This window comes from Podarcis melisellensis (assembly GCF_964234715.1).
Source record: "Podarcis melisellensis genome assembly, chromosome: 4".
Lineage (NCBI taxonomy): Eukaryota > Metazoa > Chordata > Lepidosauria > Squamata > Lacertidae > Podarcis > Podarcis melisellensis.
This window is the reverse complement of record NC_138531.1, coordinates 95,160,385-95,185,095: the sequence shown is the minus strand read 5'-3', so window position 1 is coordinate 95,185,095 and position 24,711 is coordinate 95,160,385. Positions and strand designations below refer to the sequence as shown.

Sequence of the window (24,711 nt, the reverse complement as noted above, 5' to 3'; positions counted from 1 at the left end):
TTCTGACTGAACATTCGGAAAAACCTTCTGACAATAAGAGCCATTTAGCAGTGGAACAGACTCCCACAAGAGATGGTGGACTCTCCTTCCTTGGAAGCTTTTCGGCAAAGGTTGGACGGCCATCTGTCCTGGATACTTTAGCTGAGATTCCTGCATTGCAGAGGGGTTGAACTTGCTGACCCTCGGGGTCCCTGTTAGAATTCCTGATCCGTGATTGCAGTCATGGGAGTTTTGTCTTTCCCATGCCGGTATATGTTTTGACTCCACAGAGTGGGAAGTGACGGAGACAGGATGTTTGTGTTACTGTGTTCCGTGAAGTGGGACTATTGTCCTTTGTTCTTTCTCTTTGCTGTCTGATGCTAGAGAGAGAGGGAGCCATGTTGCAGTGCTCCGTGTGTGTTTATATGTAAATAAAGTAGATTAGCCAAAATGCTGAGTTGCTGAGGTCTGTTACGCAACTGCGAAGACTCTGCGGATCCCTAAGTGTGCCGATGTCTGTTGGCATCGGTAGCTGCGATGTTCGGGCAGAAGAAAGCTTTTGAAGCTCCCGAACGATTGACCAGGAGGGAGGGAACATGCCAGTCAGGCATGTGTCTCTGCCAGGGTTCTACTCGAGTATAGGCTTAACTCCTGACAGTTAAGTTCTAGCACCTATGAAAGGAGACCCAGGAAAACAGAACAGCTTGCACATAAATAAAACAGCCTCCCTTTTGCTCTGATGCCTTTGGAGCTCTCCAAATGGAGAATCTTACTGTTCATAAAAAGAGGGGGAACTGAACCAGGAATAATGTAAGCAGGTACTTTGGAATTTTTAATAACTTTTTTTCAAAAAACAAAAAACCCCACTTCATGGAGATCAGCTTCTGCCAATCACAGCTGTTTCATCCTGAAAGTCCCTCCTACAGACTGAGGAGCTAAAGGCCCCTGTCCCCAATCAAACATTCAAACCCCCGCAGCCGAATATAATAATTAAGACACGTAACTTACTGTCCTTGCAGAAACTTGAAACAGATGGAGTCTCATGCCAAAAAGGATGGAAGGAAAATGAGCTGGGGCAGAAGAAAACAATTTATTATTACAGCCTAAGCATTGGATCAGCAGGTTACCCTATTTTTCGCTCTATAGGACGCACCCAACCATAGGACACACATCGTTTTAGAGGGGGAGAACAAGAAAAAAAAATCTCCCCCTCTTTGCTCAGCGCCCCTTCTGCAAAGCAGCAGGAGAAACGGAGCCCCTTCCATTTCTGCTCCCGCTTTGCTGAAGGGGCGCTGCACAGAGAGGGGGAGAATTTTTTTTCTTGTTCTCCCCCTCTAAAACAAGGTGTGTTCTATGCGTTCACCCGAAAGCCTCCGGAGCGCAGCGGGAGTTCCTGCTGGGCTCCGGAGGCTTCGGGTTCCTTTCGGCCTGCTCTTTGGGGCTGGCGGGGGGAAGCGCAGCTTTCCCCCATCGCCAGCCCCAAAGAGCAGGTCGGGGAACAGCGGAAAGGCTGCGCAGCCTTCCCGCTGCCCCCTGAGCTTGTGGGGCTGGCGGTGGGGGGAAGCACTGCTTTCCCCCACCGCCAGCCTCAAAGATCCCTGAAGCCTTCGGAGCACAGCGTGAGTTCCCGTTGCACTCCGCAGGCTTCGGGTTCCTTTTGCTGAACCTGAGGCCTGCGGAGAACAACGGAAACTCGTGCTGCACTCCGAAGGCTTCAGGCGGCTATCCCTGAAGCCCGGAGAGCGAGAGGGGTCAGTGTGCACCGACCCCTCTCACTCTCCAGGCTTCAGCGAAAGCAACGCGAAGCCTCCGGAGCGCGGAGGAAGCGCTCCCTCTGGGCTTCGGAGGCTTCGCGTTGCTATGGCTGAAGCCAAGGAGCCTGCATTCGCTCCATAGGATGCACACACATTTCCCCTTAATTTTTGGAGGGGGGAAAGTGCGTCCTATAGAGCGAAAAATATGGTAATCAACTAGAATGCAGAGTTGAAAATGGAAGATGGTGGACGCTCCTACATTGGAGGTTTCCAAACAAAGGTTGGGTGGCCTCCTCTCAGGGTGTTCTTTAGCTGCGATTCCCACATTGCAGGGGGTTGGTCTAGATGACCCTTGGCTCCCCTTTCAACCCTACATTTCTATGATTCTACGTTAGAATGAAGGCCAACCAAAAGCAGTAGGGCTTACTTCTGAGAGTACAATACGATTGCAGCCATACAGAGATTTCGACTAGCGACATAAATCCAGGTTTTGTTTCCAGTCTAGCGGAAAAGCCATTCTGTTTTAATAGACCAAAAACAAAAGCTTTTTAAAACCTGCTTCTTTAAAAAAATAAGCATTAAGCACTCTCTCCTAGCCCAGAGGGAAGCAGCCATAGCAAACCACTAGCACGGCGCTGTTAAATGTGTCTCATCATCACAAGCCCAACTCACCAGGAGGCAAAGGAATAAGCGGATGAAACGCTAACTTGATACGACTCAAGGTCAGCGATAAAATTTCCCTTCGAGATGCTTGGAGGTTCAATTCATTATGAATCAAAAACAGGAGAGTGGGAATGAGAGGGAGCGGTGGGAGATGGTATCCCCGGAATGTACAATACAAGGCCTCCTACGCTCTTCATCCACATTTGGATTAAAATATTCCGTCCGTGAAAAGACCATATGTAAAACAAACCAGGAAAAGCAGGAGTGTTTCGCTCAGAGGTGGACCCCATCGACGTCAGCAAGACTTGCCCTCAAATCAACTCACCCAGGACTGCAGCTTTTTATGAATGAATAGTTACAGTGGTGCCTCGCAAGACGAAATTAATTCGTTCCGCAAGTTTTTTCTTCTTGCGAGTTTTTCGTCTTGCAAAGCACGGTTTCCCATAGGAATGCATTGAAAATCAATCAATGCGTTCCTATGGAGACCGCCCCTAGACCTGTTTTAAAGCAAGGGAAGGGGCAGCGGGGAGAATCGCTTCTCCCCGTTGCCGCCCCTTGGTTCAAAAGAGGTCCGGGGACAGCGGGGAAGACGCGCTGCGCTTCCCCGCTATCCCCGGAGCTTGCGGGGCAAGCTTCATTTTGCGAAGCAAGCCCATAGGGAAATGCGTCTTGCGAAGCGGCTAAGAAAATGAAAAACTCCTTCATCTAGCGAGTTTTTCGTCTTCCGAGGCGTTCGTCTTGCGGGGTACCACTGTATTTCCATATATATGTTTATGCAGTGTCAGGCTTCAAAAGTTGCCAGTTTTCAGACTCCCCGCATCTCAGTGTACCAGATGCAACACAGAGCCACTGTAGCGCCGGTCAGCCTTTTCGAATCTGGCGCCTCTTCCAAGTCTCCTCAGGGCAGCTTGGTGCACATTTGGGAGTGGAATGAGGAGGAAGGATGCCGTGGAAGAATGGGAAACCGAAGCAACTCTGATAACGCGGGAAAGTTGCACAGTTTGGAAGAAGGATCAGGTGTGCACTGAGACCCAGCAGATGACCAGGAAAGGAAGGAGCTAAGCAAGGCGACTTATGCCTTGCAGCAGTGTTTGAAATTCGTCAGGCGCCAGGAGTGTTTTGCACCTGGCTATCAGCCATTTGGGCTCCATGATCACTGCAGAGGGTGACAGCAGCCACGAAATTAAAAGACGCCTGCTTCTTGGGAGAAAAGCGATGACAAACCTAGAAAGCATCTTAAAAACCAGAGACATCACCTTGCCAACAAAGGTCTGTATAGTTCAAGCTATGGTTTTCCCAGTAGTGATGTACGGAAGTGAGAGCTGGACCATAAAGAAGGCCGATCACCGAAGAATCGATGCTTTTGAATTATGGTGCTGGAGGAGACTCTTGAGAGTCCCATGGACCACAAGAAGATCAAACCGATCCATTCTGAAGGAAATCAGCCCTGAGTGCTCACTGGAAGGACAGATCCTGAAGCTGAGGCTCCAATACTTTGCCACCTCATGAGAAGAGAAGACTCCCTGGAAAAGACCCTGATGTTGGGAAAGATGGAGGGCGCAAGGAGAAGGGGACGACGGAGGACAGGATGGTTAGACAGTGTTCTCGAAGCTACTAACAAGAGTTTGACCAAACTGCGGGAGGCAGTGGAAGACAGGGGTGCCTGGCGCGCTCTGGTCCATGGGGTCACAAAGAGTCAGACACGACTAAACAACTAAACAACAAGAACATCAGCCACTTGCAACCGAGTGAAGATACCCGGGTGCCAGGATGGCGCCTGACGTCTCCACCATCTGGAGGTGCATGCCTTGAGGTGCGTGGGGATCCTTGAATCTGGACTGTTTTCACACACTAAAAACGCACCCTCAGTGGCGTAGCGTGGGTTGTCAGCACCCGGGGCAAGGCAAGTAATTTGCACCCCCTAACCCGTGGATTTGCGCCCCCTAACCCTAACCCCCAGATGTTGCGCCCAGTGCGGCCGGCCCCCCCTGCAACCCCCACGCTATGCCACTGCGCACCCTGTAGAATTCTATCTGTGATATTTTATCTGCACAACCAGAACAAATATCAGGAAGCAAAAAGTCAGAGAAAAATACAACTGTCGAGCTGTCTGTCCCCCAAAATGGCAACTAGACACTCCATTTTGGCAACTGTAATCCTGGTTTAAGGAGCCATTTGGCACCCAGGTTTTATATCTGAGTTTCTAACACTGCCTTGGAGTCTCTCCCCATCCTCTGCTGGGATAACAGTACCCCATCACGCTCCCATAGACAGTGCTGGCTTATTCCGGTTCAACTCCAACCTCATTTCAGCTACAGCTCTGCTTCACCAACCCAGGAAATGGAGAACAGTTTAACATTTTCCAGAAAGAAATAAAAAACACATCACTTTTGGTGTCCCTCCAGATGTTATTGTTGTTGTTTAGTCGTGTCTGATTCTTCGTGACCCCATGGACCAGAGCACACCAGGCACTCCTGTCTTCCACTGCCTCCCGCAATTTGGTCAGACTCATGTTTGTAGCTTCTAGAACACTGTCCAACCATCTCGTCCTCCGTCGTCCCCTTCTCCTTGTGTCCTCCGTCTTTCCCAACATCAGGGTCTTTTCCAGGGAGTCTTCTCTTCTCATGAGGTAGCCAAAGTATTGGAGCCTCAGCTTCAGGATTTGTCCTTCCATTGAGCACTCAGGGCTGATTTCCTTAAAGATGGATAGGTTTGATCTTCTTGCAGTCCATGGGACTCTCAAGAGTCTCCTCCAGCACCATTATTCAAAAGCATCAATTCTTTGGTGATCAGCCTTCTTTAGGGTCCAGCTCTCACTTCCATACATCACTACTGGGAAAACCAGAGCTTTTACCGTATTTTTCGTCCCATAGGATGCACCGGCCCACAGGACGCACCTAGTTTTTTGGGGGGGAAATAAAGGGAATTTTTTTCCCTTTATTTCCCCCCCAAAAAACCCAGGTCAGGGAATCCAAACCAGGTCGGGGAACAGCGGGATGGCGGCACTGCGCCTCCCCGCTGTCCCCCAAGCTTGTGGGGCTGGCCGATGTCTGCCCAAAGCGTGGGGCGCTCTGCTTCGGCGCGCCCCACGCTCCATGCAGCAGGCTGCTATCCACAGCCTAGAGAGCCCTACAGGAACTCCCGCGGACTCCCCAGGCTTGCTGATAGCTTCCTGAAGCCTGGAGAGCAAGAGGGGTTACTGCGCACCGACCCCTCTCGCTCTCCAAGCTTCAGCGAAAGCCTGCATTCGCCCCATAGGACGCACACAGATTTCCCCTTCATTTTTGGAGGGGGAAAAGTGTGTCCTATAGGGTGAAAAATACGGTACTATACAGACCTTTGTTGGCAAGGTGATGTCTCTACTTTTAAAGATGCTGTCTAGGTCCCTCCAGATATTTCGGACTAAAACTCCTATCAGCCCAACACCAACATGGTCAGGGATGAAGGGAGTTGTAGTCCAACTTCTGGCGGTTTGCGGGAAGGCTGCCTTACCTCTTATGAGATTCCAAAGTAATCTAACAAATAAATTTATGGGGATCAGTGGCAGAATGTCTGCCTTGCAAGGTCCAAGGTTCAGTCCTCAGGATCTCCAGTTAGGATTGGGAGACTCTGGCTTGAAGTCCCAGACAGCTGCTGATAGACAGAACTAAGCTAGATGGACCAGTGATCTGACTTGGCATAAGGCAGTTTCCTATGTTAACACACATTGGTGAACCGCGGGGATTCTAGTTGTTGGGGGGGGGGAGAGACCACCCAAGGCAGAAAACAGTCCGTCTACCCCCGCCTTAAGGGAACGACACCTCAGAGGCAGATCTGAAAGTTCTCAGAGGCAGAAAGTTCTATTTCTATTAGGAATATTAGGTGGTGAAATAAAAAGGAATGATCAGAAAGTATTCCTGTATGCAGTAACAGCAGCCAGAACTCTTGGAAACAAGAAGAAATGCCTACGATTGAAGAATGGAGATCAAAATTAATGGATTAGGCGGAACTGGACCGATTACGAGACCAAAGTTTCACTGAGGACTGGAGTAAATTTACAGAATATATTAAAAATATTTGTGATAATGATATAACGTTTGTAAGTTTTCAAGAAGCTCTGTAAGAAGATTCGGTAGAAATATTGTTTAAACAACATGGTAAGATAAGATATATATAGTGCAATATAAATTAAGAAATGTGAAGATTTGTGATAATTACGGAAAATTATCAGACATGTTGTTGGAAGTCTAAAAGAAAAAAAGATATGTGATGAGTTTTTGATGTTTAATGATATTATAAATTTGTCTTTATTAGAAAATTAATAAAAATAATATATATATAAAAAAGAAAGTTCCCCGCGGCTTCTTCCTGCAAAGTTTGACTGCCAATTCTCATGTAATATAGTGACTGCAAGGACAAAGGCAGACCTTGCAATGTGTACAAAATTAATTAGCAGCGCAGGAAAAGAATATCGCTTTCGGTGAGCCTCCCTTATCAACGCAGCTGCAAGCACAGCAACTTTAAGGCAATTATTCTAGGCCTTTATCAAGCAAAAGAAGGAGACAGAATCTCGTTTTTCCCTCTTTCTATGTCCCCATTCGTCCCCCAAACCCTCAATCATCTCACACTGGCTTTTATCTGCGATGCTCTACTGGCACAGCAGAGAGAAGAAGCCAGACTCTTGCTGAAGTCTCTCGAAGTCTTGCGGTTTGAAAAACGTTGCCAACCCAAACCCACTTGGCGTCAGTGGTCCGTTGCAAGGGAATGTCTCGAGCGTCAGGAAATTCGAACTGCCACCAAGAGTTAAATCTCTTTTGTGGTCTGAGGAGGAAATGGGTGTTTCCACCGCTGAAGACAGCCCTGATGTATCACTTTCCAGGTCGCAACGTGTTTAAATTATTCCCCTCTGCACACACACGAAAAAGGAGTTTGGAATTTATATGTTTGGGTTTTTAAAAAGGTATCTTAATTGTCTTAATGAATTAGTTGTATAAATATGTGAAAGCCCAGCTGTTGCCAGCTTTTGAAGATCCCCCACCCTCCCCAGCCTAACAATTTGCTAGCTTTCAGTCTTCATGCCCAAAAGCTGCTGCCTAACTCTGTCGAACGATAGGGCCGGTCCCAAGAGCTGTTGCTAAACACTGTGAACAGAACTGAACCAGATATAGATCAATGGTCTGGCAGCCTTTCTGTGTTGCTAAAATGGAACCACCCAAATTCATGAACAAGCCTACCGATGGTTACTGGCTAGGATGCAGTATTAAAAACTCAAATATATAAGCTACCGTATTTTTCGCTCTATAACACGCACCTGACCATAACACGCACACAGTTTTTAGAGGAGGAAAACAAGAAAAATATATTCTAAATGAAACAGTGGATGCATGATTTTTGTGGTTCATGCTGTGGCCACAGACATGTGATCTGACAGTGAGTTTGGGGTAGCCCAATACAAAAATCCTGAGGATCCATGTGGATCCGTGCTTTGTAACCACGTTTTAAGTGGGGAGGGAAGGAAAAACACTCAAGGGACAAGGAGCACATGTGGGGGGTGTGGAGAAGGATGCTGCGAATAATGCAGGAGAGGCTCCTCTCCGGCTTTGCTCCTTTAAAACAAGCAGGCTCTGCGTCTCTCCCTCCTCCCCGGCAAGAAAACCACGATGGTAACCACTCTGAGACAAATCAAGAAAAATTGCGACCAACACTCTCCCCCAACAAGCGCAGTGAGGTCAAAACACACACACACACACACAGAGAGAACTGGCCCTAAAGTCGCAGGGCGCTGGGAGAGCGCAGGGGCGCAGGGAGAGTGAACGGAAGCAAGAGAAGGAGAAGGAGGCCACACACACACAGAGACACACAGTGTCAATCCTAAAGTCGCAGGGGCGCGCAGGGGCGCTGGGAGAGTGAACGGGAAGCAAGAGAAGGAGAACGATGCCACACACACAGAGTGTCAATCCTAAAGTCGCAGGGGCGCAGGGAGAGTGAAGGGGAAGCAGGAGGAGGAGAAGGATAGCTCAAGCACACACACACACACAGCCCCTACAGTGGCTAATCCAAAATCGGACAGCAAAAAACTGCAGGCAGGGACAGAGAGCACGGGGTTGTTTTAAAGCAGCCAACCCCGCTCTGCTTCTCTCCCTCCTCCCGGCTAGGCTGGCTGAAAAGCTTTGCTGCTACTTAGCAGCTCAGTGGGGAGGAGAGAGGGACATAGAGGACGGGGTTGTTTTAAAGCAGCCAACCCCGCTCTGCTTCTCTCCCTCCTCCCCGGCTCCGCTAGCTGACAGGAGCCGCTTACACCCGCTTTGCTGTTTCAAAGCGAGCCACGGACTGCTCACGACTGCAGCAAATTCCCCCGCCATCTGTAGGCATTCGCTCCATAACACGCACAGACATTTTCCCTTACTTTCTAGGAGAAAAAACTGCGTGTTATGGAGCGAAATTTACGGTAATTGCCAAATACCACCTTAAACCTGGGTTACGGTGGCCACAAGGAAATGGCTAGGTGAATAATAATAATAATAATAATAATAATAATAATAATAATAATAATAATTATTATTATTATTATACATTTCATTTCTATACCTCTTTATATTTTAAAGAGAAAAACCCAAACTGGTTTACAACAAATTGAAACACCAAATAAAACAAAATAAAAAGAATTCAAGATTCCAGGAAAGTCTTTCAGATCCTTCTCTAAGAGACGTTTTGCTATCCCCATATTTGCCATATTTTTTGCTCTATAAGACTCACTTTTTCCCTCCTAAAAAGTAAGGGGCGAATGCAGGCTGTGCAGCTATCCCAGAAACCAGAACAGCAAGAGGGATTGCTGCTTTCACTGCACAGCGATCCCTCTTGCTGTTCTGGCTTCTGAGATTCAGAATATTTTTTTTTTTGTTTTCCTCCTCCAAAAACTGGGTGCGTCTTGTGGTCTGGTGCATCTTATAGAGCGAAAAATATGGTATTTACCTACAGCCGTATCTCTGCTTACGTATCCCTCTGGATATGTAATCTTCAGGATGCGAACGCGACAAACCCAGAAGTATTTTTCTGGGTTTTGCCAAGCGTGCATGCGCAGATATGCTAAGCTGCCCCACACACATGCGCAGAAGCGTTCCTCTGGTTGTGAATTTCTCGGGATGCAGCCGGACTCCAGAACAGATCCCATTTGCAACCGGAAGTACCACTGTACTTAATTTATACAGTTACCCCATAGCAGAACGACTCTAGGGAGCCCGTGTGGTTTAGTGGTTAGAGTGTCAAACTAGGACCTGGGAGATCAGGGTTCAAATCCCCACTCAGCTAGGAAGCTCAATGGGTGACCTTGGAGCCAGTCACGGTCTCTTAACCTACTTCGCAGGCTCGTCGCAGGAATTAACCGAGGATGTAGGGGTGAAGTATGTATTCCCTGGAGAAAAAGAGGAGAGATAAAGCTCTTCTGCTGACCTGTTTAAGCAAGCTGGAGGGGCTACGTGGTTGCAACTGGACCCAAAAAACTTCTGGCACATGGGAATTTCTAACACTGCTATGATGAATATACGGCAGACAGTAAGCTGGTTTTCCCAGTAGTGATGTATGGAAGTGAGAGGTGGACCATAAAGAAGGCTGATCGCCAAAGAATGGATGCTTTTGAATTATGGTGCTGGAGGAGACTCCTGAGAGTCCCATGGACTGCAAGAAGATCAAACCTCTCCATTCTGAAGGAAATCAGCCCTGAGTGCTCACTGGAAGGACAGATCCTGAAGCTGAGGCTCCAATACTTTGACCATCTCATGAGAAGAGAAGACTCCCTGGAAAAGACCCTGATGCTGGGAAAGATGGAGGGCACAAGGAGAAGGGGACGACAGAGGACGAGATGGTTGGACAGTGTTCTCGAAGCTACCAGCATGAGTTTGACCAAACTGTGGGAGGCAGTGGAAGACAGGAGTGCCTGGCGTGCTCTGGTCCAGGGGGTCACGAAGAGTCGGACACGACTAAACGACAACAACAAGCTGCTGAACTCCATTTGCTAAAAAGGGCTATTGCTTTCACACCCGGCTTACGGGCTTTCTGGAAGCATCTCCTTGGCCACTGCAGAAAAGGGGTGCTAAACGTGCCTTTGGTCCGACGCAACAGGGCTCTTCCCGCGTTCTGGTGAGGCGAGTCTCTCCCGTGTTTCTGCACGAGTGTCTTAACCAAGATATCGAGAGCTACGAATGCAACTCATAGATAAAACCATGAAGCTTCCTCTGAGTGCCAGCTGGCTGTATCTCTGAACAAGTCATAACCAAGTGATCTAGCCACACCCAAAACACAGAAGCAACAGAGTTACAGAAGCCAGAGCAGCAACTCTTGCAGAGAGACAGCAATCTCCCTCCACCGATGGGTCACTCTTCAGCACCTCTGCATCTGGAATAAGCGCTGCTACTTGCATTCAAAAAACACTTTATGAGTGTCAAAAGCCTCTGCTGTCTTAATAATCCTTACAACCACCATTTAAGGCAATCTAGCGTTATTATCCCATGTTGCAGATAGGAATACAAAGAGGGGAGAGGTTTATGGCTCAACCTCTTATAACCGCTGTTACGCCTGATGCAGAGACAGCAGCATTAACCATCTCCAGCACAGGCTGATTGGGCCAGAGCAATAAATTATAGAGAGAGCAAGAAATCTCTAGCATGGAGAAGCACTTTAATGAAACATTTGCTCCAGCCAGCTATTCCTTCCTTAACAGCGCAGTAGCTGATCAAGTCAGGAATTATGGCCCTAAAACCATTCGCTGAACAGCAGAAATATTGCAGAGCCTTCCCAAAGATTCTAATTTCTCTCCTGTATGAAAGGTGGGCTCTCTTTGGCTGAAGGCCTTCAAACACCAGCTCCAGCCTTTCTCTACCCGTGGGTCCCCAGATGTTGTTGAACTACAACTCCCATCACCCCTAGCTAGCTAGCAAGAGCTCAGGGATGATGGGAGTTGTAGTCCAACAACATCTGGGGACCCACAGACAGATGCTCTAGCCCTGGGTGTCTGTCCGCATCAAGCAGTGGTTTAGGATCCTATCAGTGGTGACCACACTCGGCCCTCCAGATGTTTTGGGACTACAACTCCCATCATCCCTAGCTAACAGAGCCAGTGGACAGGGATGATGGGAATTGTAGTCCCAAAACATTGGGGGGGGGCGAGTTTGGCCACTACTGCTATAAATCAAGGAGGCATATGAGAGTGTAGGTGGCAGCTCACCAACAGGTAATAAGAGTTGGCAATATGTTGTTGATGATGATCAAATCTGTACAGTGGAAACTCATGTTATGTACTGTCCCCCTTACGAATGGTTTGGCTAATGCGACCCACTAACCCGGAAGTAGATGCCCCTAGTTGCAACCTTTGCCCTGAGACACAGGGAGAAGTCGCGCGGCGGCAGCAGAAGGCACCATTAGCGAAAGCACATCTCATGTTAAGAATGGTTTCAGCTTAGGAACAGACCTCCGGAATGAATTAAGTTCATAACCGGAGGTACCACTGTATAACACCCTTCATTCAAAGGCCCCTTAAAAGGCTCCAGTGGGGGAATAAAGGTAAAGGGACCCCTGACCATTAGGTCCAGTCGTGACCGACTCTGTGGTTGTGGTGCTCATCTCGCTTTATTGGCCAACGTACAGCTTCCGGGTCATGTGGCCAGCATGACTAAGCCGCTTCTAGCAAACCAAAGCAGCGCACGGAAACGCCGTTTACCTTCCCGCCGAAGAGGTACCTATTTATCTGCTTGCACTTCGTGCTTTTGAACTGCTAGGTTGGCAGGAGTAGGGACTGAGCAACGGGAGCTCACCCTGTCGCAGGGATTCGAACCGCCAACCTTCTGATCGGCAAGTCCTAGGCTCTGTGGTTTAACCCACAGCGCCACCCGCGTCCCCAATGGGGGAATAGGTGAAAGCTTTTTAGACTGTAAGGTCCTAGGGGCAAGTTCCTACACACACACACCCGCCATGCACCTCCTAAAGTTTTGTGAGCGCTGACAGAGGAGCGTCACTAGAGGAGAAACCTCAGAAGTCATCTAGTCCAATTTCCCGCCGATGCAGAAAAAATCAGCTGTCAGGAAAACCGGACCTCAAAGTCACTTCGTAAAAATAAAGAGCAATCCTAATTAAGGCTATCGATAGGAAGCAGCAAGCCAAAGCTGCAAGACTTTGATCCACGCTGAGCATCCCGCATGAACTGATCTTGCAGAAGCAAACTGAAGCATCTTTGATGGAAACGGGCAGATTTGCTACAGTGCTGAGAATGGGAAGGAATGTCACAAAGAGCCACTCAAGCAGGTGATATATCCAAGGCTCCCACCAGAGTGCTTCTGTCCACAGCCTTAAGAGTTGGACAATCCTCTTTTCGCAGTGGAATTGCAACTGACAGGCACCAGGGGAAGAAGAGGGACTCAGACCACCCACAGGGAAGCTGCTGCAACTTATGTCAAGCGCTCCAGCGGTCTCGACTTGCAAGGGACACCCCCGGCTTAGTCTGCGCCCCTATTTTCCTTACTTTCGAAAAATTGTTTCGCTTATACAAACTTACCCTAGAATTCTTCAGATTTCGGCAGGAGCCCTTGCCGGGTATGTACAGAGTGTGTGGGTAGGCAAACTAAGGCCCAGGGGCCGGATCCGGCCCAATTGCCTTCTAAATCCGGCCCACAGACAGTCCAGGAATCAGCATGTTTTTACACGAGTAAAATGTGCCCTTTTATTTAAAATGTATCTCTGGGTGATTTGTGGGGCCTGCCTGGTGTTTTTACATGAGTGGAATGTGTGCTTTTATTCAAAATGCATCTCTGGGTGATTTGTGGGGCCTGCCTGGTGTTTTTACATGAGTGGAATGTGTGCTTTTATTCAAAATGCATCTCTGGGTTATTGGTGGAGCATAGAAATTCATTCATTATTATTTTTTTCAAAATGTAGTCCGGCCCCCCACAAGTTCTGACGGACAGTGGACCGGCCCCCTGCTGAAAAAGTTTGCTGACCCTTGGTGTACAGCAAACAGACAGTGGGGCAGGGCAGGCAGGAAACATGTTGATTGGGGCATATGTAGGGAGCCCCTACTTCAGGGTTCCTGGCCATGTACAGAGTGCTTTCCATGCAAATATATTCTAATGACCATGCATACATTGAGAGTTAAGTCAGCTGGTCAACATTCCCATGCATACTTAGAATCTGAACCTCTAAAAAGGATATATAAATGTATCTGGGCAGTGGATTAGATCAGGACATTGTATGCAGCCTTTGGTAACAAATCAGGTCTGATCTCTGGAAAGAATACTCTGTCCGTTCCATGGCAGCTGGGGGGGCAGGGAGGGGGGCAGAAAAGGAGACACACACCCTTTGGCTTCTGGCCTACCCACTGCCAACATGTGGGAATTCAGCCAACGGAATCAGTCTATCCTGAATTAGATTCATCTTGGCTGCACAACATATACACAAGCATGAAACCCAAAAGCCACTGTGCTTATTTTGCACCGATGGCCCTCCAAAAACTGCCAGCCCAAATCTACTACTTGTTATGCATTAAGACACCTCTGAGGGTGTCGTAACCAAATTTTCTAAGACAGTTCATGAGATCTGCTGTTGCCCATGTCTGGATAAAACTGGACATCATTTTGAGTCAAGATGGCGGGATGGACTTTTCAAAGCTGATATTCGTAAGAATCCCTAAGCAACAGCAGATTTGAAACCAGCCAATGCCTCTACACAGCCTCAAGTTTATTTCATACATTGTGATATATTGGTATATTGAAAAGTTTAGGTGGTGCTATATCTAGATGCTTCTCGGGAGAAAAGTAACGACAAACCTAGACAGCATCTTAAAAAGCAGAGACATCACCTTGCCAACAAAGGTCCGTATAGTTAAAACTATGGTTTTCCCAGTAGTGATGTATGGAAGTGAGAGCTGGACCATCAAGAAGGCTGATCACCGAAGAATTGATGCTTTTGAATTCTGGTGCTGGAGGAGACTCTTGAGAGTCCCATGGACTGCAAGAAGATCAAACCTATCCATTATGAAGGAAATCAGCCCTGAGTGCTCACTGGAAGGACAGATCCTGAAGCTGAGGCTCCAATACTTTGGCCACCTCATGAGAAGAGAAGACTCCCTAGAAAAGACCCTGATGTTGGGAAAGATGGAGGACACAAGGAGAAGGGAACGACAGAGGACGAGATGGTTGGACAGTGTTCTCGAAGCTACTAACATGAGTTTGACCAAACTGCGGGAGGCAGTGGAAGACAGGAGTGTGCCAGAAGACAGGAGTCACAAAGAGTCGGACACGACTACACGACTAAACAACAAACAACATATCTAGATGTTGAAAACCAGATGTTGCCCAGCCCTAGCAGGGAGCCTCTCCCAACCCTTCCTGGAGATTGCAGGATGCAGATTGCAGGATCTGCAGCACAAGAAGCAAATTCCAGAATCCCTGGCAGATGGCCACCTGGCTTTCACCTTAAGTACTTACCAGGAAGGAGAGCTCACCCACTCCTGGGACAACCTGTTCCACTATCAAGAAGCTCCTGCCATCAGGAAGTACCTTCCAATCTTTCACCAAAATCTGTTTGGCCCCAATTTCCACCCACTGGATCTCGTGCTGCTCACTTGGAGCAAGAGAGGACAAGCCTGCTTCATCTTCCGAGCGACAGCCCTTCAAAAATTTGAAGGCAGCCAATCATGTCTGCCTTAATCTCCCACTCCTCCCAGGAGCATTCTTGCACCTGGCTACCAGGCACTTGCGACCAAGCAAACATGCCCAGGTGCCTTACGTCTCCACCATCTGGAGGTACATGCCTGGAGAACCTCCTACCCAGCTCTTTCAATTGCTCCTCTTAGGACTTACGTGCTTTAAATGTATTGTGTGGATGTGACCTATCATGGCTTCTGGGTTCCCTGGGAAGAGAAATGGATTGTTAAACCAGTATGGGAATTCTAGCTGTGGGAGGCAAATACAGTGGTACCTCGGGTTAAGAACTTAATTCGTTCCAGAGGTCCGTTCTTAACCACTCATCAACCTTTTATTCGACCGTCAGTCAGAAAAAAAATACATTTGTCAATACATAGTTAAAACATCCAGGAAGATTTTAGAGCTTAGCCAACCCTAAAATGGGCTAAACAGATAGCCCCATATCAATACAGTCAATTATAGCCTTGCGATGCTTAAAAGCTAAAAAAAGAAATTTGGCCACCAAGAAAGGTATAGCTCTAGTGACATTATTCAGCAAGTATAAAACCTGATTTTCTTTGGGTAGGAAGCTAAATTGACATAGGAGTGGGTCTATAAAATTTTGTCTAAGCTCTGCATAAGAAGGGCAAGTCAAGAGAATGTGTTCGGTGGACTCAGCCACACCCATGGCACAATGACAGGTTCTCTGGGCATATGGTACTCCCCTGTACCTTCCCCACAATATCGCAGAGTCAAGGACATTTAATCTAGCCGCTGTAAGAAGTCTGCGGTATTCCACATAGTGGATTTCTGCAAGGTAGGAGGCTGGTATGGTCCGATAAATCTGGTCCCCTAGGAACATCCCTGGTTTTACCTGGGCTATGTCCTCTTGTCTGGCAATGTCACTCAGTCTCCGGGAGATCACAGCTCTAGCTTGATTGTACGTCATAGACTCAAAGTAAAGGTGAGACAATCCGCAGGATTGAACCTCGTTAATGACCTCCCTTTCCCACGATGATTGGAAATCGTCCCTCAATATCAAGGGGGCAATACCCACTGGTTTAAAACAAAGCTTGAGCCATAGCCAGAGCTTCGTCTTCAAGGCCACATACCGTAGAGCTTGCCAGCCGACCTCTAATCTCATAACCGCACCCACTACCAAGGGGGGAATCCTAAGGATGGCTCTAAGGAATCGCGTTTGAGTAGAATCCAGTTTCAAAAAATCCCTACGGGAGCCTAAAGAGATGCCCACCAAAAGAAGGGGGAGGACTTTCATTTGAAAGAGCCTCAAAGCTATCTTCACTGATTGAGATCTAATCTGGATGGCTGCTTTAGATGCATTAGTTGTTATATAGTCTCTATGGGCCAGAAAAGACCTATTTGACCGTGTTATTTGTCCCAGATATTTAAAGCAGTTAACCTGCTCTAGGGGGATCCCGTTCATCGACCATCGATGGAGTCTCGGTCGGGCAGAGAAGACCATGATCTTGGTCTTAGCATAATTGGGTTGGAGCTCATGCTGATCACAGTATTCATGTAGAGCTTGCAACATTCTCCTCAGTCCAATAGGGGATCTGGCAAGAAGTGCGGCATCATCTGCATACAGAAGAACATTCAGAGATCGGCCTGCTAATTTGGGGGAGTGGAATGCATCATTGGCCATTTGAGTCACCAGTGAGTTAATGTAAAAGTTGAGCAATGCTGGGGCCAATAGACAACCCTGTCTTACCCCTCGAGTGGTGGTAACAGGGTTGGAGACTAGGCCTTTATTGTCTAGCCTGATTCTCAGAGAGGTGTTTGTATGGAGGCTGATAATCAGATGAAGAAGGTGACGATCGATCTTTGTAGCAGCCAGTTTTGTCCATAGCTGCTTTCTAGAGATTCGATCAAATGCCTGCTTAAGGTCAATAAAGGCCACATGAAGAACCTTTGGGGCCTTGCCGGCATACTTTTCCGCCAGGTGATTCAAGGTTAATATTTGGTCTATGGTAGATCTTCCAGGGCGAAAACCCGCCTGTTCAACCGTTCTTAACCTGAAACTGTTCTTAACCTGAAGCACCACTTTAGCTAATGGGGCCTGCCGCTGCACGATTTCTGTTCTCATCCTGAAGCAAAGTTCTTAACCCGAGGTACTATTTCTGGGTTAGCGGAGGCTGTAACCTGAAGCGTCTGTAACCTGAAGCGTCTGTAACCCAAGGTACCACTGTAGAGGTCTCCTAGTAACTCTCAGCCCAGTGCAGGTGGCACTGTGGGTTAAACTGCAGAGCCTAGGGCTTGCCAATCAGAAGGTCGGCGGTTCAAATCCCTGTGACGGGGTGAGATCCCGTTGCTCGGTCCCTGCTCCTACCAACCTAGCAGTTCGAAAGCCCATCAAGGTGCAAGTAGATAAATAGGTACCGCTTTGGTGGGAAGGTAAACGGTGTTTCCGTGCGCTGCTCTGGTTCTCCAAAGCGGCTTGGTCATGCTGGCCACATGACCCAGAAGCTGTACGCCGGCTCCCTCAGCCAGTAAAGCGAGATGAGCGCCGCAACCCCAGAGTTGGCCAGAACTGGACCTAATGGTCAGGGGTCCCTTTAACTTTACCTAATAACTCTCAGCAACCATAACAAACTGCACAGTGTTCGAAATTTGCACCTCGCTATTGACCACTTGCAACCAAGTGAAGATGCCCAGGTGCCAGAATGGCGCCTGATGTCTCCACCATCTGGAGGTGCATTCCTTGGGGATCCTTGGATCGGGACTGTTTTCACACACGAGTAACACATCCTGTAGAATTCTATTATTATTATTATTATTAATAATAATAATAATAATAATAATAATAATAATAATAATAATTATTATTTGTACCCTGCCCATCTGGCTGGGTATCCCCAGCCACCCTCAGCGCTGGACCTCAGCGTCCGGGCAGAACAATGGGGGTGGAGACGCTCCTTCAGGTATACTGGGCCGAGGCCGTTTATATTATATTATATGTTATTCATTTAATCAGAAGGAATTTCAGGAACCAAGAAGTCGTACTGGCATATCATGTAGAAGGGCTGTAGCCTAGCTTTCTCCCAGACATGCTACTTTCCTCTGTGTGGGGAAAACCTCTGCGAGGAGGCGCAGTCAGTCTTGTGAGCTCCCACCCGCAGCCTTAAACTGCACAGCCCAGGCGCTGATCTACTGATACCAGATCTCCAGCTGGGTTCCAGATTGCAGTGCACAACCACAGGTGTGCGAGGGGCCTGGATCCCGAACCCACAGAGGCCTATCACATCCCGCCTTTCAGTTGCTCAAAGCTGCGAACAAGGGCTTGCTTCCCTTAATCGATAGTCTGTCATTCTGGCCCGGGTCATTGGGCAGGGTGGGGCAGGTTAAACGTTAACCCCTGCTGTATACAGGTTTCTCGGGGAAGCAAAACGGCCTGCACAGTGAGTTTGTACACAGCGGTTGTGTAATCCGTTCCAGACAAAGGAGGTGTTGAAAAGGACCCGGTTGCAGCATCACTTTTTAAAAAAATATCCTCCAAAGTAAGGAGGAAGCAAAAGGCATCCCAAAATGGACCAGTCTCAAATATTTAGGTGTTTGGAATCATGCGAGACCTTCATTTGGAACATGGGTTTTCGAGATGGTGTGTGGGCCGGCGTTAGTCAGGGGGTGGCGGCATGAGGAGCGGGCGGACGAAAAAGAACAGAGGAGCGTGGCTCGTTTGGGGTTATTTTGGCATGTTTTCAAATCACACATGGTTCTTGTTAAAACACATCATTAGAAATTGTACACTCACAATCGGGATCCTTGTGTCCAACAGAGCGGCCGGCCAGCCTCCCATTAGGTCTTTAAGGGCTTTCAGAATAAAGGCCGTTTATTTCATTCACGGCTTTAACAACCCATCAGGCACCCCTGTGATTAACTCCCTTTCGCTGAAAAGGAAGTAGCTTGAAGCTTTTTTTTTTTAAAAAAAGTGCCCTGTATAGCATAAAGACTCATTTCTAGAAAGAGGCGAGATTTGAACTCGGGGTATGACACACGAGGCGAGGTTTAAAGCAGCGTAAGAAGCTGAAGATATATTAGCTAGGTACCAAATGGCCCCTTAAACCAAAGTTGCAGTCGCCAGAACAGAATGCCTAGTTGCCATTTTTGATAAGATGGCTCTGAAATAAATGATGGGCTGGATGTGATTGCTTACAGGAAACTCAGGCCATGTGCTGAAACAGCCTTCTGCTCCTTTTTATCTTAGTGCAAACCAATTCCCCATAAAAGCTCAGTTGAACCCAGAGGAAATGCGTGGGCTGGACTCTGTTTTGCCAGCACCAAAGACGCTGGCATTATTGGACGGTCGCAGGGGCCATTAACGGGAGCAAAGATCACGATTCCCGACACTTTGCATTGAGGGATGACGAACAATGCCTTCAATAGAGAAGAAGCCTCTGGGTGAGGCTCCCTTTCTGAAAGTGAATGCCCTCTATAGAGTTCTGCCCGGCAGAAAGAGCACGATCCATCTCTACTCCCCCATCCTTCTCCGCGGCAGCAGTGGGGGACACTGACCCAGGGCATTTAGGCAAGATGACCCCAACCGGATAAGACAATGCACACACAAACCCTTCCCAGGAATCATGCGCTGCCACAGACGGTTGCTCACAAGCCACCCGCAAAGCCTGAGCTACTCAAATTTGAAGAGAATCCAGGGCTTCTCCTGAAAGTATTTCCACTAACTAAGCACAGGGAGGGAGGGAGGGAGGGAGGGAGGGAGGGAGGGAGGGAGGGAGGGAGGGAGGGAGGGAGGGAGGGAGGGAGAGAGAGAGAGAGAGAGAGAGATGAAGAGGAACACTGGGGAAAATCATTACTGATCTGATGCTCAGAAATTATCCATTTCTTGCCTTTCCTAACGGAAGCTGTTCCGGAAGTCTGTTCAACTTCCAAAACGTTTGGAAACCAAAGCGCGGCTTCTGATTGGCTGCAATAAGCTCCTGCAGCCAATTGGAAGCCAGAATTTCAGGTTCCAAAGAACGTTCGCAAAGCGGAACACTCACCTCCGGGCTTGCTGCGTTCAGGAGCCAAAACGTTTGACTCTCAAGACATTCGTCAACCAAGGTACGGCTGTACAGTCATACCTCGGGTTACAGACCCGCTGAAACCCGGAAGTACCAGAACGGGTTACTTCTGGGTTTTGGCGGTCGCGCATGCGCAGAAGCACTAAATCACACTTTGCACCAAATCACAACCTGCGTGTGCACAGACGTGCCGCTGCGGGTTGCGAACATGCATCCTGCATGGATCATGTTCGCAACCCAAGCGTCCACTGTATCCTGTTCATAGCAGGGACAGGAGGGAGTAGTCCTCTAACAGAGCAAGAGCAGGGAACATTTTTCACCCCAAGGTCCATTTTTCCTTCTAAGCAACCTTCAGAGGGCCACATGCTAGCGGCGAGCAGGGTCAGGAGGTGCAGCAAATGTTAATCTACTGGTGCACCCTCTCTATTCCCCATCTAAACAAGCAAGAAGCACTAGCAGAATTCAAAGACACGTTCTAGCCAGGCAAAAAGCACTCACGGAAGATGACGAGCCAGTGAAGGATGTGGCCTGCAGGAAAGGAGAGTGGACTGATTGACGGTTCCCAACAGCCAGAGAGAGAGTCCTAGGGGGACACATTTGGCCACAGGGTCTGGCGCGCCCCTTTCCTACAGGCTTACTTCCTACATTCACAGCAAGAGCCCAAGAAAACATATACAGAACTGAAGAGATGGAAGGGACCATGAGGATAATCTACTCCCACTCCCTGCAAGGCATTAATCTTTTGTCCAATGTGGGGCTCAAACCCACAACCCTTTAAGCCACCTTAAACTGGGTCAGGGCAGATGGGGCTCTTCTACCTGAGAAGGCAGCTCATCTAGCAGAAGGAAAACTCCAGCCTTAAACCTCTGCTGCTTTGGGGCTACACAGTGTTACCTTGGAATTTGAACGGAATCCATTCCAGAAGTCCGTTCAACTTCCAAAACGTTCAGAAACCAAGGCACGGCTTCCGATTTCGCTTCAGGAAGCTCCTGCAGCCAATCGGAAGCTGCGTCGGACGTTCGGGTTCCAAAAAATGTTCGCAAACCAGAACATTCACTTCCAGGTTTGCAGCGTTCGGGAGCCAAAATATTTGACTCGCAAGGCATTCAGGATCCAAGATACCGTATTTTTCACTCTATAAGACGCACCAGACCACAAGACACACCTAGTTTTTGGAGGAGGAAAACAAGCAAAAAAAATATTCTGAATCTCAGAAGCCAGAACAGCAAGATGGATCACTGCGCAGTGAAAGCAGCAATCCCTCTTGCTGTTCTGGCTTCTGGGATAGCTGCGCAGCCTGCATTTGCTCCATAAGATGCACACACATTTCCCCTTACTTTTTAGGAGGGAAAAAGTGAGTCTTATAGAGCAAAAAATACAGTATTTCTGTAAAAGGCTTCTTCCGGCTAATTAAAGGCTACACTAATCCAGTGGAGTCCCTAAGACAGTTGGAGGTAGACTGCAAAGGCAGCGGTTTGGCTTCAACCCTGGAGGCGTCTCGAGACATACGGTGCCAACGAGAATGACAAAAAGTGGGTCAGGTCACTGGTCACCTAACCCAGGCTCAGTTTATTCTAACTGGAAGCAGCTCTCCAAAGTATCAAAGCAGTGTCTTTCCCCCCACCTACCTGATCCTTCTGCCTCTACCTGGGGATACCAGGGAATGAGCAGGGGACCTTCTGAAAGCAAAGCACCCCTCTACCACTCAGCTATGGAAGTGGAAGCACCAGCCTACATAGTATTGTGTTGGCGCATCCTATTCAATTTGGGCTTTCATTCTCCACACCTAGCAAAGATCTGTGCCTCCAGTCTCACGTGCTGCAGGCGCACACTCAATGCCCTTGTGCTCCCCTCCCATGTCACATACATCAAGTTTAGTTCACATGTGAAATGTACATCACTCAGATGTGTGAACTGCCTCCACTTTGGTTGGCCAATAAAGTATAAAGGTCTGCTCTGTGATGTCTCATTCCCCCATGCGAGTCATCATGTTGCAGTCATCAAGCGATCTGCAGGCAGATCTGAATCAACACCTCCAAAGGGCAAAGTAATGCATTAAAAAAAAACAGCTCACCATACCAGTGATTTTGCGGTCAACAAAAAGATTAAAGTATACTAAAGGTAAAGGGACCCCTGACCATTAGGTTCAGTCGTGGCCAACTCTGGGGTTGCGGCGCTCATCTCGCTTTATTGGCCAAAGGAACCGGCGTACAGCTTCCAGGTCATGTGGCCAGCATGACTAAGCCACTTCTAGCGAACCAGAGCAGTGCACGGAAACGCCGTTTAGCTTCCCACCAGAGCGGTACCTATTTATCTACTTGAACTTTGACGTGCTTTCAAACTGCTAGGTTGGCAGGAGCTGGGACCGAGCAACGGGAGCTCACCCCGTTGCAGGGATTCGAACCGCTGACCTTCCGATCGGCAAGCCCTAGGCTCTGTGGTTTAACCCACAGCGCCACCCGCGTCCCTTAAGGCATACTAAGTCGCAATCAATTTGCATTAAGCAATATTGCATTAAGCAATCCCACCAGCACCAGAAATACCCCAGGGTGCACAGGGGCAATTAGAAAATAAGAGCCCTGGTTTGTTATTTGGAGAAGATTCTCTCCCCCCCCCCCAAAGGCTAGGCTGGGAAATTTCACTCACACCTACCCACACCCCTAATACTTTAGAGCTTTGGACAAAACAGATCAACTTTTGTTTCATCCTCTTCCCTGAGATGCTAGGGAAATTTAACTCTGACCCTCTTCTTCCAGTGTCCAAAGCACATTGCAATTACACAAAGCAAAGCAAAACTGATTTTTTTAAAAGAGGGAACTAAACATTTCAGCAGCAGTTCTGCAAAAATTGCATTTATGTCATGCACGGATCTTTGCCACCCCAAAGACACTTCCCAGGGAGTAAGTCCCAATGAACCTAATTGTGTTGGGAGCGGTGCACATACTTCTGAGAATTGTACTGTTACGCCTCCCAAACAATTTTTAAAGCCTTTGTTGTGGGAGGGGGGGCTGTTAAATTCCTCAAGCGGATGGCGGATAAAAGGAGCCAGGTGCTTCACACACCCGCCGGCCCCCATCCTCCCACCGGAGGCAAGGAGTTCTCAACTCAGCCTGGGAAAAGAGGAGGGGCGCCGGCAGCCCAGAGTCGAGTCCCTTTGTTAAATGGCCCGTCGAAGGAGCGGAGATTCTTTTGAATGGAAGGGGCACGGAGGCGGCCCATCACCATCCACTTTCGGGGGGGGGGCAGATCTTCTTCTTATTTGCTTATTTGGGGAAGGGGGCGTGGAGAGACGTGCGCAAACGAAACCTGCAGCTTTGCATTCAGACGAGTAAGCATCTGCCGAGCGCCTTTTCTAATTCCATAGGTGCCTTTTTCGCGTGGGGGCGTGTGTGTGTGAAAATCAATTTCATGCACGCACACCCCCCACACCTAGGGGGGCGGGGAAAGCTGGGATTCTATGAAATGCAGAAGAACGAGAACCGGCCCTTTCAGGAAGGGCGATACAGTCGTGTCCTTCTTGTTTTGGTGCGGCAGATGCACCACGCAACGCACCCCCCCCCCAAAAAAATAATAATCGGACCCCCCCCCCAAAAAAAATAAAACTTCACCAGGAGGATCCCTTTCGTCCTCGCCCTTCCCGCTGCGAAAAAGAGCGAGCGAGAGAGAAGGAACTCTTCCCGGCGAAGGCGCAAACTTGGCAGCGCCCGGAGCGCAGCGCCGGCGCGCGCCTGGGAATTTGGAGACGCGGCTGGTCGGAGCAGCGCTGGCTCTGCGGCTGGTGGCATCGCGCTAAGGGGACTTACCGGCTTCTCCCCGCCTCCTGCTGCTGCTGCTGCAAGCCGGCCAGTCGGGCGCGCAGCCGAGATGGCTTTCCTCTCCTCCGCCTTCCTCTCCGCGGCTCCTCCGGCTGGCGATCCCTCGGCCGGCGCTCCGCAGCGAGGCGAGGCCGCCCGCCCAGCCGCGTCGTGCCCTCGGCCCGCCCCTATTGTCAGAGCGGCCGGCCAGCCTCCGCCTGCTCCTACCTTGCCCACCCGAGGACTGCGGCAGCGCCCGCCCCCGTGGCCACCTACCCCCGCCTCGCCCATTGGCTCGCCTCCCTCGGCCCCGCCTCTCTCCTATGGCTGCGGGAGGTGTCCTGCCTTTATTCAGGAGGTAGGGAGGCTGGACGGGGAGGTGGGGTCGGAAGCGGGCAGAGAAGGAGGGGGGCTGGTAGCCAAAAGGGCTGCGCCGGCCGGCAGAGCGCCGGGGAAAGTTTGGAGAGGAGAAACGCACCGTCACGATCTCCCGGTGGAAGCGGCAAGATCAGCGATGGCGAAGCGTAATTACGCACGGCGGGGGATTTCGCTGGGAGAGAGCTTCGGGGATCGATCGGCGGAAATGGGAATCAATTGGAATATGAGAAAGAGAGAGGGGGACCTTCATTCATAGACATAGATTTGTAGGGTTGGAAGGGACCCTGGGGTCATCTAGTCCAACCCGCTGAAATGCTGGAATCTCAAGATACAACGCCTCCAATTCTCAGCAAGATCAACGCTGCGTTATAAGCACGCAAACACGACTGGGGAAGGTCACACGGTCATTCATCTATCATGCAGGCACAAGCGTTCACTAAGGAATTAAACAGGGGAAAGG

At 49.0% G+C, this 24,711-nt stretch overlaps 1 protein-coding gene across 2 annotated transcripts in view; it reads right to left on the bottom strand.

Annotated features, from left to right (window-relative positions):
* Window positions 1-24,173, bottom strand: part of PAK1 (p21 (RAC1) activated kinase 1) — a 107,926-nt gene extending 83,753 nt beyond the window's left edge. Inside the window, exons 1-2 of one of the 2 annotated variants that reach the window (XM_081909896.1) lie at window positions 23,883-24,173; window positions 988-1,049 (exon numbers count right to left, since the gene is read on the bottom strand). The gene's annotated coding sequence lies outside the window, so the exon portion shown is untranslated. The remainder of the gene's footprint in view (window positions 1-987; window positions 1,050-23,882) is intronic. The other variant, XM_081909895.1, reaches the window with a different exon arrangement.
* Between the last annotated feature and the right edge of the window lie 538 nt (window positions 24,174-24,711).